Here is a 16,491-nt window from a genome sequence, read left to right as displayed (position 1 = left end):
GGTGGGTCCGTTCCCAAGGTTCCTGCTGGTGCTGAGTTTTGCCCCTTTATGAGGCACACAGCAAGGTCTGATGCCTTGGTCGTTCTAGGACATCCTATTCTCTGGTTCCGCTTCTGAAAAGGTGTTAACCCCAGCACTTCTGAAATGTCTTCAAGGGTCAGGAGAGGGATGGGAAGGAGCCAGGGGCCCCGTCCTTCTGTTCCAGAGAGCAGGGATGGAGGCGACCTGGGATAAGCCCAGGCTGGTGTAAGACAACATTATTCAAGGAAAAAGTCCCAATCATGTAACCCTTCTTAAGTGCCATTCTTCCAAGCCAGGAGAGGTGAAAGAATTCTTGCTGTCATGTTGCTTCCTTGTGGTGTGGCCTTGGCAGAGTGAGCCTGGCATGTGGCAGGTGTCCAGCCAGGCCTCGAAGCGACTGCCCTTCCGAGTTCCCTGCCCGGCACTGCGGCCTGCCAGAGCTTTATATGCCTGTAAGAGAGCCTGAGTAGGTTTGGGGGTGGCCTTCCTTTGGTCGGAACCATGCCAGCCTTCTCTGCATATCATGCTGCTGTGTCTCTCGGGCATGTTCTGGGCTCCTGTTGTCTGTCTGTGAGCCTGAGTCGGTGTGTAGGGCCTGAGCTCCCATGAGCAGTGTGAGGCTGCCCAGCCCGCCAGGCTGTGGAGCCAAGCTGTTAGCTGTTCTCTGCGGGGCGAGGCCGCCTCTTCAGGCCCCCAGTCCCTGCATGGAAGCACCTGACAGGTTCTCTCTGGGCTTTGCAGGGCAGCAGGAAAAGATGTTGTGTGAATGGGGACTACCTGGTGACCCACCTAAGACGATGGGCCTAATGTGTGCCCAGCTCTGAGATCAAGAGTCCTGGAGGCTGGGGACTTCCTGCCCTGTCAGCACCCCAGAGATCAGCTCCCTTCCCCCGGGAGCCCTTGCTCACCATGTTTGTGAGGGACAGATACAAATACAGTATTTTTAGGGCTCCTTGTTGAAAGAAGGGGAGCAAGTTGATAGCAGAAGCAGAGACTGTTGCCATTATTACAAAGTCCTTTTAAATTCATTACTTCTCTGTACCCTAGGAAGTAGGAGTTATTATCTTGATGTTAAAGGGGAGACAGCATGGGCTCCAAGAAGCCATGTTGCAAGTATGGGGATCCTGACTGGGCTCCTGACTGGGCTCCTGACTCCAAGTTCAGTGCGCTTTCTAGAATCCTGCACTCTCCAAACCAACATGGCCACCACACAGTGGTTTAAAGCCCTTTCTACAGACCCCCATCAGGTGCTTTTCCAGGGCCCTGCCCGTCTCCCCAGGGCCCCTGCAACTTATCTGTGGACCTGAATGGCATATGGCTTAAGGAGAAAGCCGTGGGAACAGGAAGATGAAGTCCCTGTGAGCACAGCAGGTGCAGTTTATGCACAGGAAGCAGCTGGCCCCTTGACCTTGTTGGCCACTGCTGTTGCGGTGTCTGCCTTGGAAAAGCTGCGTGTTCAGAGAGGTTCAGATGGCTGCTCCTCCACCTGTAATCTTCAGAGTGCACCAGTTCTCATCAGCCCATAGCTGTCTGTGACCTCAAGCCAGGCGTGTGCCTCATTGACACCATAGCACACCTGCCTGCCAGCCCATACCCTTGCCGGTCCCACGCGTAGCACATAATGGGTAGCAGCCCTTCCTGCCTCCCCCAGCCCAAGATCACCCTTTTTTTGCCCACCACACTTGTTATCCAGCATTATCAGCCTCTCAACCCTTTCTGGCCCCTGGTTTCCCCACTGGAGAGATTCAGCAAGTATGCATTCATCCCTTCATCCCCTCATTTGTGTTCAGTTGGTCTGTAATCCACCAGTGGGGGTCCCCAAGATTCAGCAAGGAAATCAGACACAGTCTCAGCCCTGCAGGTGTTCCCAGTCTAGCAAGGGAGACAGGTGCGTGCATGTGATGTGATGCAGTAGGAACAGGGACCCAGAGCGTCCCAGCCCATGTCACACCTGTCTCCCCTGAAGGCTGTTGAGAGAAGAAGGGTGTGGCAGTCGTCTTTTCCTTCCTTAGGAGTCATGGAAAATATGTGGAGGACCAGGGCGGCCTCAGTGAGCTCCAGTGACTTATGTAACATCCCTGAGCCTCAGTTTCCTTCTCTCTAAAATGGGATGCTTGCAGGCCTGTGCTACAGAATGATATTGTCAGGAAAAATCACATATCCATTCAGCCAAGGCCTTGTACACAGTGGGTCCTCAGCGGACAAAGGAGCCACCAAAAGTGGTGAGTTGTGTTAGGGGGCAGGGTCTGTATCACAGGGACGGCACACGATGACAGCAACTTGGATTTATTAGGGCCCAGCCAATGGCTAGCCCATTTATGGGCTTTGGCCCAGTGTCCCGAGGCTGAGGTCTCTCCTGCACACTGGGCCTGCTGAGCATAAGCTGGCCTTTGCTGGGAGAGAACTGAACCTACAGCCAGCACAGCACGTCTTCAGTCGCCAGGAATAAAGCTCTGTGACCCTGGCTCTGTTGTTGTACCCCGGGGCGCCTGGTGCAGGCCAGTGTGTCCTCTTCAGGCACGTGGGGCCCATGCTGGCAGCCGTGCCTCACTCTTAACCACGTCAAGACGGGCGCACCTCCCCGGAGGGAGCCTGGGTGGAGTCAGATCTGCCTCCATCCGCGTCCCCTGGGCCTTCTGAGAGCTCTGTAGATTCAAAGCAGTGATTTCTTCCAGGGCCTAGCGTGCCAGGCGCCTCCTGTCTCAGAGCTGCCTCCTCTTCCCCTCACCCAGAGCTGTTTCCTGTCTGCTGGGAGCGTCTGACCCCCTTGTTCTTAGCAGTGACCCCAGGTGCCCTTTGGCCATAGCTCCCTCAGGGTCGCCTCAGACGCAGAAGCAGTGGGAGGCAGGGTCCCTGTGAGCCTTGCTGGCCAGGGTCCAGTCCCCAGGGCTGCACCTTCTCTTAACGTTGACCCACTTCTCTGAGAAGTGCCTTTCCGGCCTTGTGAATTAATTGCATTTCACAGCAGCTGGAAGGAAGAGGGGGAAATGCAACTTTTGGTTGTATTTTCTTCTCAGAAACCCATAGGCTGCAGTCTGGCCTGGACAGCACAGTGTCAGAACCCGGCTGGAGAGAAGGCACCAGCTAGCTTGGTACCTTGCACCTGCTGGATTGACAGCTGTCTTCAGGTGCCACCCCAGGGCTATCAGACCCCTCCCCTGACTTGGGGAGCCCTCTCTGCCAGCCTTCTCCGTGCTTCTGCTCAGATACAGGAGTCACGTGCCTTCCTTTCACACCGGAAGCTCCAGAGGCCCTGCCCTGATGGTGCTGCTCTGGATCAAGGCCTTGCTAAACTCCCAGCTCCCCGGTTTGCAAAGCAAACTTCAGCCTTTTACTATTTACCTTGGCAAGTCCAGGGCCGGATTGATGATCTGTAAAGTGGATTTGTTATTTGGCTGTTTGCTTTGGCAGCTCTTGAAAGCGCTTTGCTGATTACACTCCCAGATGTCATTGCATACATTACCCTGCTCTATAACGGGACTTTGAACGCTTTAATTTGAACTACAAATACTATTAAGCTTTTTGCACCTCTTCTTTCTTTAGTTTTTGGATATTAAATATCAGAGTTGACAGCCCTTATTCTCTTAGGCTTCTTTGCTGTTTGTGTCAGTCTCCTCCCCTGGCGAGCTTTGGGCTCTCCTCCTGCCATCTCTGGTTCTTTCTGAACTCCTTGCCCGCCTGTGCCCACCTCTGCCCTGCTAACGGGCAGCAGCCTCACAGGTCGCCCGAATGCAGTTTGGAAGGTGCAGATGCTCCTTCACTCGGGGTCCTGCTCTTCCCGTGCCCTGTTTCATTCATCTGCCAGGGCTTTCTCTATATTCTGTTTGTTTTAATGTGAACAACAGCGTTCTTTGAAGAAGGCTAGATTTGGAATCCTGTTGTTTTGCCCAGAGAGGACAAAGTGTTGCTCAAGGTTACACAAAAAAAAAGGCAACTGCAGAAGCAAACATAGTTGTGTGCTCTGTGGCCTCTCGGAGCCTGCTAGTACCGCCGGGCTCCGCTTCGTGTGGATGCCCCGCCTCGGCGGGCCCGGGACGAGCGCTAGGGCAGTGTGGAAGTGGAGGCAGTTGCCGGTTCATATATCTTTGGGGGTTATTGGTGGCGAGTTCCTGGCTAGTGGCGGTATATGACTCAGTGTTCTCCAAGGTAATTGCTGCTTCCTGTTGTAAATAAACCATTAGCTGGGGTCTTCGCCTCAGGAAGCAATTTAAGGCCCAAGGGAAGTAGCCAGAGAAGGCAGCCTGCAGCTCCTGGAGGGGAGGCCCCACTCGGCCCACAGCCCTCGGCCCAGGTCTTCCCCTTGGAGCAACAGACTGCGCCCCAGCCGTCCTGCCGAGCCCCGACAGCTTCCCTTGGCTTTGAGTTTGCCAAACTCCCCATGAACTCCCTCGGTTTTTGTTAACCCTCCAAAGACAACGGCTACTTCTACTCCTCCCATGATGAATACTGGTGGGATTTTTTTAGCAGTGGCGGTGGTGTTTTTTTTTCTTTTTGTTTTTGTTCCTGTTCCTTCAGGGTCATTTTTTTTGGTCCACTCCCTCTCCTCTGCCCTTGAAATGTCCTCCAAGTTCTGAGCCGAAACTTTACAGCATTCTGCAGGGCTGTCGAGACAGAAAAAGCCGCCCTGCTCACAATGGTTCACGGCATTTTTCAGCAGTGAGCATTTCCGGTCATCCCTTACCGGCCCCCCTGCGGGGACGCCGGTCCTGTCTGCTGTGCGGTGGGGGGCAGAGGCTCAGGGAGGTGACACACCTCGTCCCACGTGGCATAGAGGCTCAGGGAGGTGACACACCTCACCCCACGTGGCACAGAGGCTCAGGGAGGTGACACACCTCGCCCCGCGTGGCACATCCATGGCTGAGCAGTCGCATCCATCTGACTGCCCTCCCTGCCGGCACCTCTCCTTGCTGCTTCTGGTCAGACCCTCCCTCCTGCTCTTGCTGGGCCTAGCTTCTGACTGAGAACCACAGCACCCCGCTTTGTTGTTAGCACATCAAAGGTAGGCTGCATGTCGCACTGGATGTCCTATGGCAATGACCAGTCCTTGGCCTGGCTCTTTTAGGTGCCGGGTAAATGCTTATTGGATGAGTCATCGTAAATGCACTCCCGTGGTTCTGATCTTGCACGCCTGTATCTTCTCTGTGGCCAGTCTCTGTGTCGGGGAGGGCACTTTCAACTTGGCAGAAGTTAATTCACACTGTAAGTTTACTTTAGGAGTAGAGATTATTGCAGAATTTTTGGCCACCACTCTGAAATTCTCCTGGACCTTTACTATAATAAGCAAATTGTGCAGATTAAGGACATAGTTAACTGCCAAGTGGTGTTCTGAACTCTGTCGAGTTACCCAGAGTGGCTTCCCCCCCCCCCCTTATATAAAAGATTGTGTGGGTTCTGTGAACTTCTGTGCCTTTTTTTTTTTTTTTTTTTAGCTCTTCCTGTTTCATGGTGTTTGAAGTATCTTTGTGGTGACCTGTTGGGATTGGATTCTTCCATATGGAAGTGTTTCTTTAACTTTTTAATCATTTCTTTTGGGAAGTGCAGGGTTAGGGGTAGCAGATGTTTTTCTGGCGTTGTTTGCCGCCTGGAGGCAGGGACTTGGGAGCTGTGATCCAGCCTGAAGGAGCAGGCCCGTGGCCCATCACCGTCGGGTCTGGCGCAGCAGGCCAGCTCCCCGTTCTCACTCTGACTAATGCCTTTTCCATTTCCCGGGAAGAATATGTTTTCCCTGGTGACACTAAGGAGTTATTTTTTTCAGTGTCCCAGGGCAAATCCTTATCAGTCCTCAGATGGGAAGCCTGTCTGGTTCCCTTCCAAAAAAAAAAAAAAAATGAGAAATGACAAATAAAATGCTCCCTTGTTCTCTCCTTGTAGCAGTCATGCCCCGCTTTGTACCCCATTTCTCAGTAAAACAAAGCTTTAGCATCTAAAAAAAAAAAGTTGGATTCTCCCATTTTCTCAAGTTCCTCTGGACCCCCTTTCTCATTTGGTGCCACGGGACCTCCTGTGCAGGTGGCAGAAGCTGGTGGTTGGTGGGCATCCCCACAGCTCTGAGCCTGAAGAATGGCTGTGACAGTGACAGTGGCAGGTACCCCTTGCCCCTGGACTCGTTACTGCCTCCCCTTCAGCATCCACCTCTGCTTTGTCTCCAGGTCACACTTGGAAACTGAATGGCAGGACTGGGGGGAGGGCATACTGGGAGAACACGGTGGGGAGAGACCTGGAGAAGTGAGCCCTTTCTTGTCCAGACCAGGACAGTGGGTTAAGCCGCTGCTTGGGACATCTGCATCTCATATTGGAAGTGTCTGGGATTGAGTCTTGCCTCTGCTTCTAATCCAGCTTCCTGCTAATGTGTGCCCTGGGAGGCAGCAGGTGATGGCTCAAATACTTGAGTCCCTACCACCCCTGTGGGAGATCGGATTGAGTTCCAGACTCCTGGCTTCAGCCTGGCCTCAGTGTTGTTGTAGGCTTTTAGAAAGTGAACCAGTAGACAGAAGATACCTCTTTATCCCTCTCTCCCTCCCCCCTCTGCCTATGAAATAAACAAAAAAAGGTTGAGATGAGCAAAAGAGGAAGTAAAAGAGGCTGAGAACTAGTAACCAGAAAGACGGCAGGAAAACCAGGTGAGGGCTGTGTCGTGGGAGCCAAGTGGAGAGCAATCAGCTATGTCCATGCACACTTGACCCTGAGAAATGGCCGTGGCACCAAATAATGCGGAGGTCAGCGGCTCTAGAAGAGCAGTGTCGGGGAGAGGAGGGGGCAAAAGCCTGATTGGAGCGGGTTCAAAGAGAGAGAGGAGGAACGCAATTACAGGCAGCAAGTGCAGACGGCTCTTTCAAGGAGTTTTGATGAAGGAAGGGGAGAAGTGGGACTGTGGCGAGAGGAGGCAATGCAGTCAAGGAGGTCTTTCCTTTTTTTAGAGGAAGAAATATTAGCACAATGATGGCAGGAGGTGGGGGTCCTGGTGCCTGGTGGAGGGGCCGGCCTCGGTGGTTGAGGGAGTGCAGGTGGGCCGTGGAGGCAGGGGTGGCACTTAAAGCCCTCTGCTGTTTCCTTCTCCCTAGTGAAGCAGTCACTCAGAGCTGGGCAGCCTCTCTTGTGCCAAGGGCCATTTCGGTATTTATGACATCACTCACAGCCTTACAGGATTATCAACTTAAAAATCAGCCCGCTGTGGGTTTATCGCATTTCGAGTCCTGCCCGCAGGTGCCTTAGCAGTGATTTCTCCAGCCTCATACTGCCCCCCACCCCGGGTCACATGTTCCCCACCCCTGATAACCCTCAGCGGTGGGGAAGGCATGGGGGTCTCAGGGTAGCAGGGAAAAGTGAGAGACAAAGGAGTGAGGTGGGCACAGTGAAAAGCAGGCAGGGGCGTCCAGTGTTGTGGTGTAGCTGTAAACTCACCGCCTGTGACACCTACATCCTACAATGGGTGCCGGTTCACGTCCCAGCTGCTCCACTTCTGATCCAACTCCCTGCTAATGCCTGGGAAAGCAACGAAGGATGGTCCAAGTGTTTGGACCCCTGCACCCACGGGGGAGACCATGATGGAATTTCTGGCTCCTGGCTTCGACTTGGCCTAGTGCTGGCCGTTGTGGCCATCTGGGAGCAAGCTGGACAATCTCTCTTTCCATCTCTCCCTCACTCTCTGTCACTCTGACTTTCAAAATAAATTAATAAATATTAAAAAAAAAAAAAAAAGAAAAAGAAAAGCAGGCAGGGGCAGGGATCATAGATGCTGGTAAGGGTGAGGATGGAGTTGGGGTGCTAGAGGCAGGGAACCAGGAGAAGAGGGGGGGTTCCTGGTAGGCATTCGAGGTTGAGGTGGTGACGGCGTTTGCTATGACTGTTGATTATATGACGGGAACCACTGCTGCCGTGAGGAGCACGAGCCACAGAGGAGTGGAAGTGAGGCCATTGAGAGCTGAGGGAGCAGGTTGCCAGTGACTTCTGGCACTGATGCGGAGGGCCGGTGAACCAGGAGCCTAACCCCTCAGGGAATAAGGGGTGTGACAGGGCCGCAGGTGCAAGGGTGCGACAGGGAGTGGTGGGCGATGCACTCTCGTGACGTGAGTGTCGGGGTGAAGCAGAGAAGAAGTGTCTGCACCTGTGGGGAGCGAGGAGTCTGAGGGCTGGAAGAGGGAGACGCTGCAGGAAAGGACAGCTGGGCCGGCAGTGGCCGAGAGCAGAGCCTGCGCTCCTCGGACACGTCACTTTAGCATTTGGAGAACAAGTGTGTGTGCACCTTCTGCTTCATCTGAGTCCGGCACAGATTGGGGGGGCAGACGTCCTGATCCCTGCTAGATCCCCGAGCTCCCCGAAGCTTCCGGAGGAAGGGATGGATGTGCGGGCCTCAGCCGGATGGGGTGGGGCCCGAGCGCGCTCTGTGCCTCTTACTGCCGGCCTTTAGGCAAAACACACCTGACCCAAAGTCACCTCTGCTGTCTCCAGAGACAGGCTAAGGGAGGGGTGACCGATGGCCCATCCTCGGCTCTCTCAGGCTCTCTCAGATCTACCCAGAAGTTAGGGATCATCTGTGGAATACCCCAAATATCACATACTATTGCTCAGCTCCCAGTAATAGCTTTCAAGTACACTTCCCCTCCAGGGATGGCTTTAATAATCATTCTGGAATGGAAAAAATAGATTTTCTTTTCCTTAAGTTGATTTATTTATTTTTATGTAAAGAGAGAGAGAGACCTCCTATCTGCTGGTTCATGCCTCTAGATGCCCGCAATGGCCAGGGCCAAGCCAGAGTCAGGAGCGGCAGTTGCTCCATCCTGGTCTCACATCTGTGTGGCAGGGATGCGAGTACTCCAGCCATCACCTGCCGCCTTCTGTGGTGCATTTTAGCAAGAAGCTGGATCAGAAGCAGAGGTGGCGTTCAATCCCAGTCACTCTGATGTGGGATGTAGATGTTATAAGTGGTAGCTTAACCTGCTGCACTCTAACACCTGCTCATGATTGTTCAATTTTAAGAAATTCAGGCATCTAAGAACATGCCTGGGCCATAGCTTTCCAGGAGCAGTTGACAGGGAAGTGACAATGAGATGTTGCCAGTCAGCCATGAAGGAAGTCACAAACTTAGGGGGATGGTTCAGGGCCTGGTTCTTAAGTGTGTTGTTTCCTTCTTGATGTCAGGCACAGCGAGAGAGGCGGTGTGGCCATGTGGGAGTCTCCCGCTTGCCCAGATCTCTCACTGGGCCAGCTGCACACAGGGGCAGAGCAAGCCCAAGCCCAAGGCAGGCCTTGTCATTCATGTCCTCAGTGAGCATGCCCCAGTTGTCACAGGGCTGGGTAGATGGAAGCGATCACCACACTACAGAAATGAAGTTGCTTCTGTCCATGCGGTCTGTGAGATTTCCTTCTAAAGGAAAGTGAGAGATTCCTGTGTACTCCAAAAGTCACTTCTCAGCCACACCAGCCCCGTGTCCCCTCTAAGGAGGGTTGGTTTGTGTGGTGCAGAGGGTGGTTTGGTTCCGGATGCCTGCATCGAGGCCTGCTCATGACAGCTGGGAGGGCTCCTATCCCATTCTGGAAATGCCGCCAAGGGCAGGGCTGGCACAGCAATTGCGACACCTCCCAGGATGCCTGCTGCCATACTGGGGAGCCTGGTTTGACTGCTGCTCCTCCGTGTCCTATCCAGCTTCCTGACAGCGCACCCTGGGAGCAGAGCTGACGGCTCAAGCCCTTGCATCCCTCCCACTTATGTGGGAGACCAGAATGAGTTTCAGGCTCCTGGCTGTGGCTTGGCCTGGCCCTGGGGCATTTGGAGAATAAACCAGTGGATGGAAGAGTACTCTCGCTCTCTTGCTCTGTCTCTCTCTCTCAAATAGAATGGAAATACTTGTGTGTTTTTTTTTTTAAGATTTATTTATTTATTTGAAAGGTAGAGTTACAGAGAGGTAGAGCCAGAGAGAGAGAGAGAGAGAGAGAGAGAGAGAGAGGTCTTCCATCTGCTGGTTCACTCCCCAAATGGCTGCAACGGCTGGAGCTGCGCTGATCCAAAGCCAGGAGCCAGGAGCTTTCTCCGGGTCTCCCACGTGGGTGCAGGAGCACAAGGACTTGAGCTATCTTCCACTGCTTTCCCAGGTCATAGCAGAGATGGCTGGAAAGGAAATGGAACAGCCGGGACTCGAACCAGTACCTATGTGGGATGCCAGCACTGCAGGTGGTGGCTTTACCCGCTATGCCACAGTGCCAGCCCCTGGAAATACTTTTTAAAAAAACTTATATGCTTTTAAAAATAAAAAACAAAATAAATAAAAATGTAGCAGTGCAGCAGACTGAGCCCTTCCATTCAGCAGCCTGTTGTATACGGTGACGGAGCAGAGTCTCGAAAGTCTGTGTCCTGTGCTGTTGGCCATAAGGGCCTCAAGCAGACACTGACCTGGACAGAGACAGGATCTCACCATGCGTTACAGCCACAGGGAGTGCCTCACGATCACTGGTGGGCCCTGAAAGATACAGATACTCGAGCCTCAATACTATACCCCAGAGAGTCCGACTGTGGTCCTGGTGTGGACTTTGCACCTTTGTTTATTTGAAAATCTCACCAGTTGCTGTCCAGCCCCAGCTGAGAAAGTTAATGCAGAGGCTTGTGCCAAACAGCAGGATGGCAGGCGAGCTGACACCCGCTCCATTCCTCTACCAGGCCTGTGTGTGATCAGAGGTCTCCACAGACAGATTCCCTGCTCACTATTATCCTCCAGGAACTTGTGATTATCCTCTGTCTAAGTCAAAAGCAGCTTAATTCCTCTAAAAACAGTGCCAGTTGGGCATTTTGCCTAGAAAGAGACGCAAATCTGTGTCAGCGTTCTCACTCGGTTCAGCCTCCATGGGGCACCCTCTCCGGAGTGCCTCCCCCTTTCTCTTCCTTCCACCAAGCCCACTGCTTTGTTTGGTGCTGGCTGTTCAAGTCAGGTCATTGCAGCAGGCGTGGGTGTAGTGGGCCAGATGAAGTATGGTCGACAAGAAGGTCTTGGGTGAGCTAAGACAGGTGGATGTCAGCTGTAAGGTCAGAGAGCAGATGGGCCAGGAGCCCGGGCAGCAGGCTGAGGGTGAAGACCACACCTGCACAAAACCCCAGGCCTGCAGAGCCCTGCAGTCACGGCCAACAGAGGCCTCACTGACACCCAGAACGAGCTGGGATGGGTGAAGCCGCCTGGCTTAGAGGAAGCCGAGTTCAACCTCCGAAATCCTGCTTTGCCATTCAGTGCCCTGGGTTGTAAAGAGTCATCCTCTTGCCAGTCCCTTCTCCTTTGTCAGACATGTGATGTCAGACACGGCACCTGCAGCGTCAGCTCTGTCTGCTCATCCAAACTGGTTCCCTCTTAGGCCTCGCTGACCTTCTGGGGCTCTCTCCCAGCCAAGTGCTGATGGGAGTGCTGTGCTGACGCCGGCCCTCCTGGCTTCTCTGGGACCAGTGTAGGAGGGGAGCGATGGGTGTTGACGACACCGTGAGAGAGCAAGGCAGAGTGGCTCCTCTGCCCTTGCAAGGCTCGCGCTCTGCAGGAAGAAGCCGACGCTCTCACACTCTGTGTGGCCAGGGGAGGTTCAAAGGCCTGACCTTGGGGAGCATCAGGGAAGCCGTCCGAGGAGTTCTCTGTAAGCTGTGGTCGGGATGAGCAAGGCAAGGAAGGAAAGACCCAGAGCTGAGAGGAGGTGCAGTGTGTTGGAGAAGCTGATGGAAATTCACCGTGACTTTGCCAAAAGTGAGGGCTTGGGGAGGGAGGAGCCTGGAGAAGGGGGCAGGCCGCAGGGCACGTGGAACTTGGCAACCACGGCAGAGTTAAGATGTCATGTTAGCCCCTGTTGGCCACTGTAGATACGTCTTTTCTGATCACAGGCTGATTCTGAAGTATACCCTCCCCCTCCCAGGAAGAATGGCTTCTCCGTCCCTTCTCCTCCAGAGAGGGCACGGGGTTATCTGGATTATAAACCACCTGCCTGGGGCAAGGCCTCGCCTGCTGGAATCATCTTCCTCCTCCGCCTTAGGATGCCACTCGGCCTCACACAGTACAGTTCTCTGATGAAGAACAGAAGTGACAAGGGCAAAATCAAAAACTCTCCAGAATGTATTCAGCAGGAAGCTAAGATGGGGAAAGCTGTGCTCATGCTCCCCAGCCTACACTCCCACTCCTGCCTTTGCCCGTCAGAGGAGGCCTGGCTCCCGCTATGCCTGACTGGCTGGCTGGGCGATTCTTCAGGGGCTGTGTTGTGTGCTTGTCACTCCCACACTGGGTCGCTTTTAAGATGCATGGACTTCTGAATCTTTAAAAGAAAGAACTAGAAAGGAAATCCCAGAGGCAGTTAGTTGGCAGGTCATCTGCCCGGAATGAGGAGAAAGTTGTGACAGGTTTGGGGAGCTTGAGAACAGGGGGAAATACAGGAGGGAACTGACCAGGAACAAATGGGAAAAAGAAATAAATAAGGGTGGAAGAGCGAGGAGGGCCTGGCTGATAAATTTGTCATGGTGCCAGTTGACACAAGTGTGTGGTTTTTCTGCACACAGCTCAGTAGCCTAGGAGCAGGAGCAGAGGAAGTAGATGGTTGGACAGGTTGGGCCGAGCGGGCCTGGCAAAGCAGGCGTGGCTCATGAGGCAGGTGGGAGCGGGGAGTGAGTGAGGGTGTCAGGTCTGTGCGTCCTCAGCACTAGGATAGGCAGTGACCCAGGGTCACCAGCAGGAAGAAGCCAGGGGACTGGGACAGTCAGGGGTTGGCAGGCTCTGGGAGGTTGAAGAAGGTCATGAGTGAGAGTAAGGCAGGGAGGGAGGTAGACAGACTGATGATGCAAAGGTGGGATTTCTAGGCTCCACACGTGGGAAGTGGCCTGGAGTACAGCGTGAAGGCTTAGGTGAGGGGCTGCTGGAGTGAGGGTGAAAGCCAGGGCTGGGTGGAGGCTGGTGAACTTGAAGGCCAGAGGTGCTGGTGGTGAACTTGAAGGCCAGAGGTGCTGGTGGTGAGCTTGAAGGCCAGAGGTGCTGGTGTGGTCGTGCACCCGAGCGTCACACTTCCTGGGCACTTGGCAGCAGTGGTTGAACAGACAGAGGTGCAGGTGCCACAGCCCCGTCACAGTTGAGGGATTGCCCTCGGAGGTGTGGAGGCAGCAACAGGGGCGAGGAGCACCGTGCCCCACAGGCCTCTGGGCTCCGAGTGCCTCTCCCGGGTGGAAGGCCGTTGCTTTGGAAGAGGTGCTGTAACCCACACAAAGGGCATTGGTAACCCCTCAGAGGAGGAGGTGCGTCCTTTCATTGTCAGGCCATTTTAGTGTGATTGAAAAATCAGGGGAGAAATTTCATTAGATGCCTGAAAGGGATACTGTATGAGATGTCTCTGCAAATCCTGGCCTCCCGGCCCACCTCTGCCAGAGAGCATTCCCGGTCGCACCCTGGCTGCTTTCCGAAGCAGAGTGCCGCGGGGCCCTGGCGAGGACTGTGGAGGCAGTAGCACACTCAGCCTGCCCCGCACGTTATCCTGTGTCCAGTGCATTCCTCCATGCCGGAGTGATTTCTGTGATTCCCATTTTATTGATGGGTAAAGTGAGCCAAGATTTGCCCTGATAGCACAGCTACTGAACAACGGGCCAAGCAGAGCCATCCCCATACCCTGACAGATCCCAACCACTCCCAGGTAGGCTCTGCAGACACAAGTAAGAAAACGCGTGCCGAGCCACGCTGAGCAGACGTGAGAGCAGACCGCTTCACCACACTCCCAGGGGCGCTGTGTTCGGGGTGTGCAGGTGCTGTGGCGGGGTGACTTCAGGCAGGCCCCACAGAGGAGCTCGCCCTGGGGATGCGCCTTGAGTCTGCAGGAGGCAGCTGCGTGTCACTTGGTGCATCTGCTGTTGGTCTGAAATACACCATCATTGTCTCCTCCCTCCATGTCCTGTTTTTGAAGAAACATACACACACCAATACCAATTCCTTTTCCATGAAATAGCCTTGATTTCTTCCTTTCCTTCCTCCTGCCAGGTGCCAGGAACTGAGGCACTGCGCTATGCACTGGGGACACAGAGCATAAAAAAGAAAAAAAGAATGAATGAAAATCAGATCCTGCCCTGCAGGAGCTTGCAGCCTAATGGAAGGACAGACCAGAAAGTGCTGCCTTGCTCTTGTGCATAGTCTACTCCACAAAAATGCCCAGCAGTCAGTGTACTGGCCAGAGTTTGACCGACTGCTGTCCCGGGTGATGGGTCAGTTGCTCTCTGTGAAGACCTGTTGGATGATCTCAGACAAGCAGGGGAGTGTTGGACTTCCCTAGCTGGCCCAAGCCCTCAAGGATGACTGGAACTTTATCAAGGAAGAACATTCCAGGGTCAACAGGCAGCACATGTAGAGGCAGTGAGGGGGAGGCATGGTGGTGGGGGCAGGCAAGGCCCAGGGGCAGGCGTAGTGTGCAGTCTGGTGAACAGGGCAGGGGTGCAGGTGATGGACAGTTATGCTCCAAAGAGTGGGCTTTGTCTTAAGGACAGAGGAGTAGAATGCACACATTTGCAGTTGCAGGAAAAGTCACACTGGTAGCAACAAGAATGAATTGAGGGGCCGGCACAGTAGGTTAATCCTCTGCCTATGGCACAGGTTCTAGTCCCATATGGGCACTGGTTCTAATCCTGGCTGCTCCACTTCTGATCCAGCTCTCTGCTATGGCTGAGAGAGCAGTAGAAGATGTCCCAAACACTTGGGCCCCTGTTTCCGCATTGGAGACCCAGAGGAAGCACCTGGCTCCTGGCTACAGATCAGCACAGCTCTGGCTGTTGCAGCCATTTGAGGAGTGAACCAATGGATGGAAGACCTCTCTCTCTGTCTCTCCCTCTCACTGCCTGTAACTCTACCTCTCAAATAAATAAATAAAATCTTTTTTTAAAAGAATGAATTGAAAGTAAAGATAGAGTAAACTCTGTGAGAACTGAGCTGAATTCCGGTAGCTATAGAGAGTAGAGGACAAGTTCAAGAGGGCTTAGGAGGTTAAGTCCACAGCCCTTCCTGATCAGCTGGAGGTAGGGGTAGGGAAGGGGCAGCTGAGGGGATGGCGTCGCCGTTCACTTAGGAAATCTGTTTTGGACTTGTTGAGGTACCTGTGGGACATCCAAGGGAATGTGTTTGGTGTCCCCTGCCTGGGTTTGGAGCCAGGCGAGAACTGAGGGGCAGGTGCATTTGGGAAGTCCGGAGCGTGCTGCTTGTATGTGCAGCTGCTGGAGTGAGTGAGTGCACTCAGGAAAAGTGTGCAGAGTGTGGTGGAACCATCAGGAGCACCACAGTCAGGGTTGCAAATCAGGAAGAGCGGGGCTGTGGGGAGACTTGGGGGTGGTCAGAGAGGGAGAAGGAAAACCAGAGGAAGCCCAGCACTGGTGGGAGTATGCAGCACTTTCCCCGTCTAGTCAGTTTGCTTTTAGGGTGTTGGGCTGTGTTCCACCAAGCTGCCGTGGCTGTGGGAGAACACTCACATGTTTTCCCAGTTGGGCAGAGGTTATTTAAAAAAATTATTTATCTATTTGAAAGGCAGAGTTACAGAGAAGCAGAGAGAAAGAGCAAGAGAGAGAGAGAAGTCTTCTACCCAGTGGTTCACTACCCAAATGGCTGCAGTGGCTGGAGCGGGCCAATCCAAAGCCAGGAGCCAGGAGCTTCTTCCGGGTCTCCCGTATGGGTGCAGGGGCCCAAGGACTTGGGCCATCTTGTACTGCTTTCCTAGGCCATAGCAGAGAGCTGGATGGGAAGTGAAGCAGTCGGGACTCAAACCGGCAGCCATACAGGATGTCGGCACTGCAGGTGGCAGCTTCACCCACTATCCATAGCGCCGGCCCCTGGGGCAGAAGTTCTTAATGCTCAGTTTGAGGACCTACTGCTCTACAGCAGTGGTTCCCAGAGTTCCTGAATAAGAATCTGACTGTATCCCAGAACCACTGCATCAGCATATCCCGGAGAAGGGCGGAGAATCCACCCCCGGGAAGCCTCCCCTGGGATTCCTCTCACCAGGGAAGCCTGGGAATGGTGCTCCAAGCGTTCCTGGAGAACCTGAGGTTCTTTCTGACTGCGCCGATCACACCCCACACCCACACCTTCTGCCCTAAGGTTGTGATCCCTGTGGTCATGACCGCTGTTCTAGTGAGGCTCTGGCTGGCTGGCGTTGGAAGTGCTCACCCTACCCTGAGCACTGGCGTGTTTGGGAGCCAGCAGAGATGCTGCGCTGGGGTTGTTGGTCCAGCTCCAGCCTCTGCCCGTGTTCTGACCACAGTCCTTCCCCGCTGCCTGGTGCGGCTGGGCTGATCGCCAGTTCTGCTCTGTGGGGTAACGGGCCTGAATGTAACCCAGCATTCGGAAATGCCTCTGAATGTGTGAAGCTGACTCAGAACGAAGTGGGGAAGAGGCGCCATATGTAGACGGTAGGACATTGTAGGGTTATTGCCGCTGAAAGAGCCAGCTCCACCTGCTTCTGTGTTGAAGACCTTGCGCTGCCTAGTGTCCCCAGCGTGCG

General features: G+C 54.0%; 1 protein-coding gene and 1 long non-coding RNA gene across 12 annotated transcripts in view; one reads left to right on the top strand and one right to left on the bottom strand.

The window, feature by feature from the left end:
- Positions 1 to 16,491, top strand: part of BCAS3 (BCAS3 microtubule associated cell migration factor) — a 607,306-nt gene that overhangs the window by 552,261 nt on the left and 38,554 nt on the right. The gene's annotated exons all lie outside the window — the stretch shown is intronic.
- Positions 4,625 to 5,849, bottom strand: LOC138846153 (uncharacterized). Its single transcript, XR_011383553.1, has 2 exons — positions 4,814 to 5,849; positions 4,625 to 4,773 (listed from the first exon to the last, which is right to left on the bottom strand). It is a non-coding gene; the product is annotated as an uncharacterized lncRNA (long non-coding RNA).

This window comes from Oryctolagus cuniculus, chromosome 17 (genome assembly GCF_964237555.1).
Source record: "Oryctolagus cuniculus chromosome 17, mOryCun1.1, whole genome shotgun sequence".
Lineage (NCBI taxonomy): Eukaryota > Metazoa > Chordata > Mammalia > Lagomorpha > Leporidae > Oryctolagus > Oryctolagus cuniculus.
Note: the sequence above shows the minus strand (reverse complement) of the source record. Positions and strands in the feature narration are given on the sequence as shown.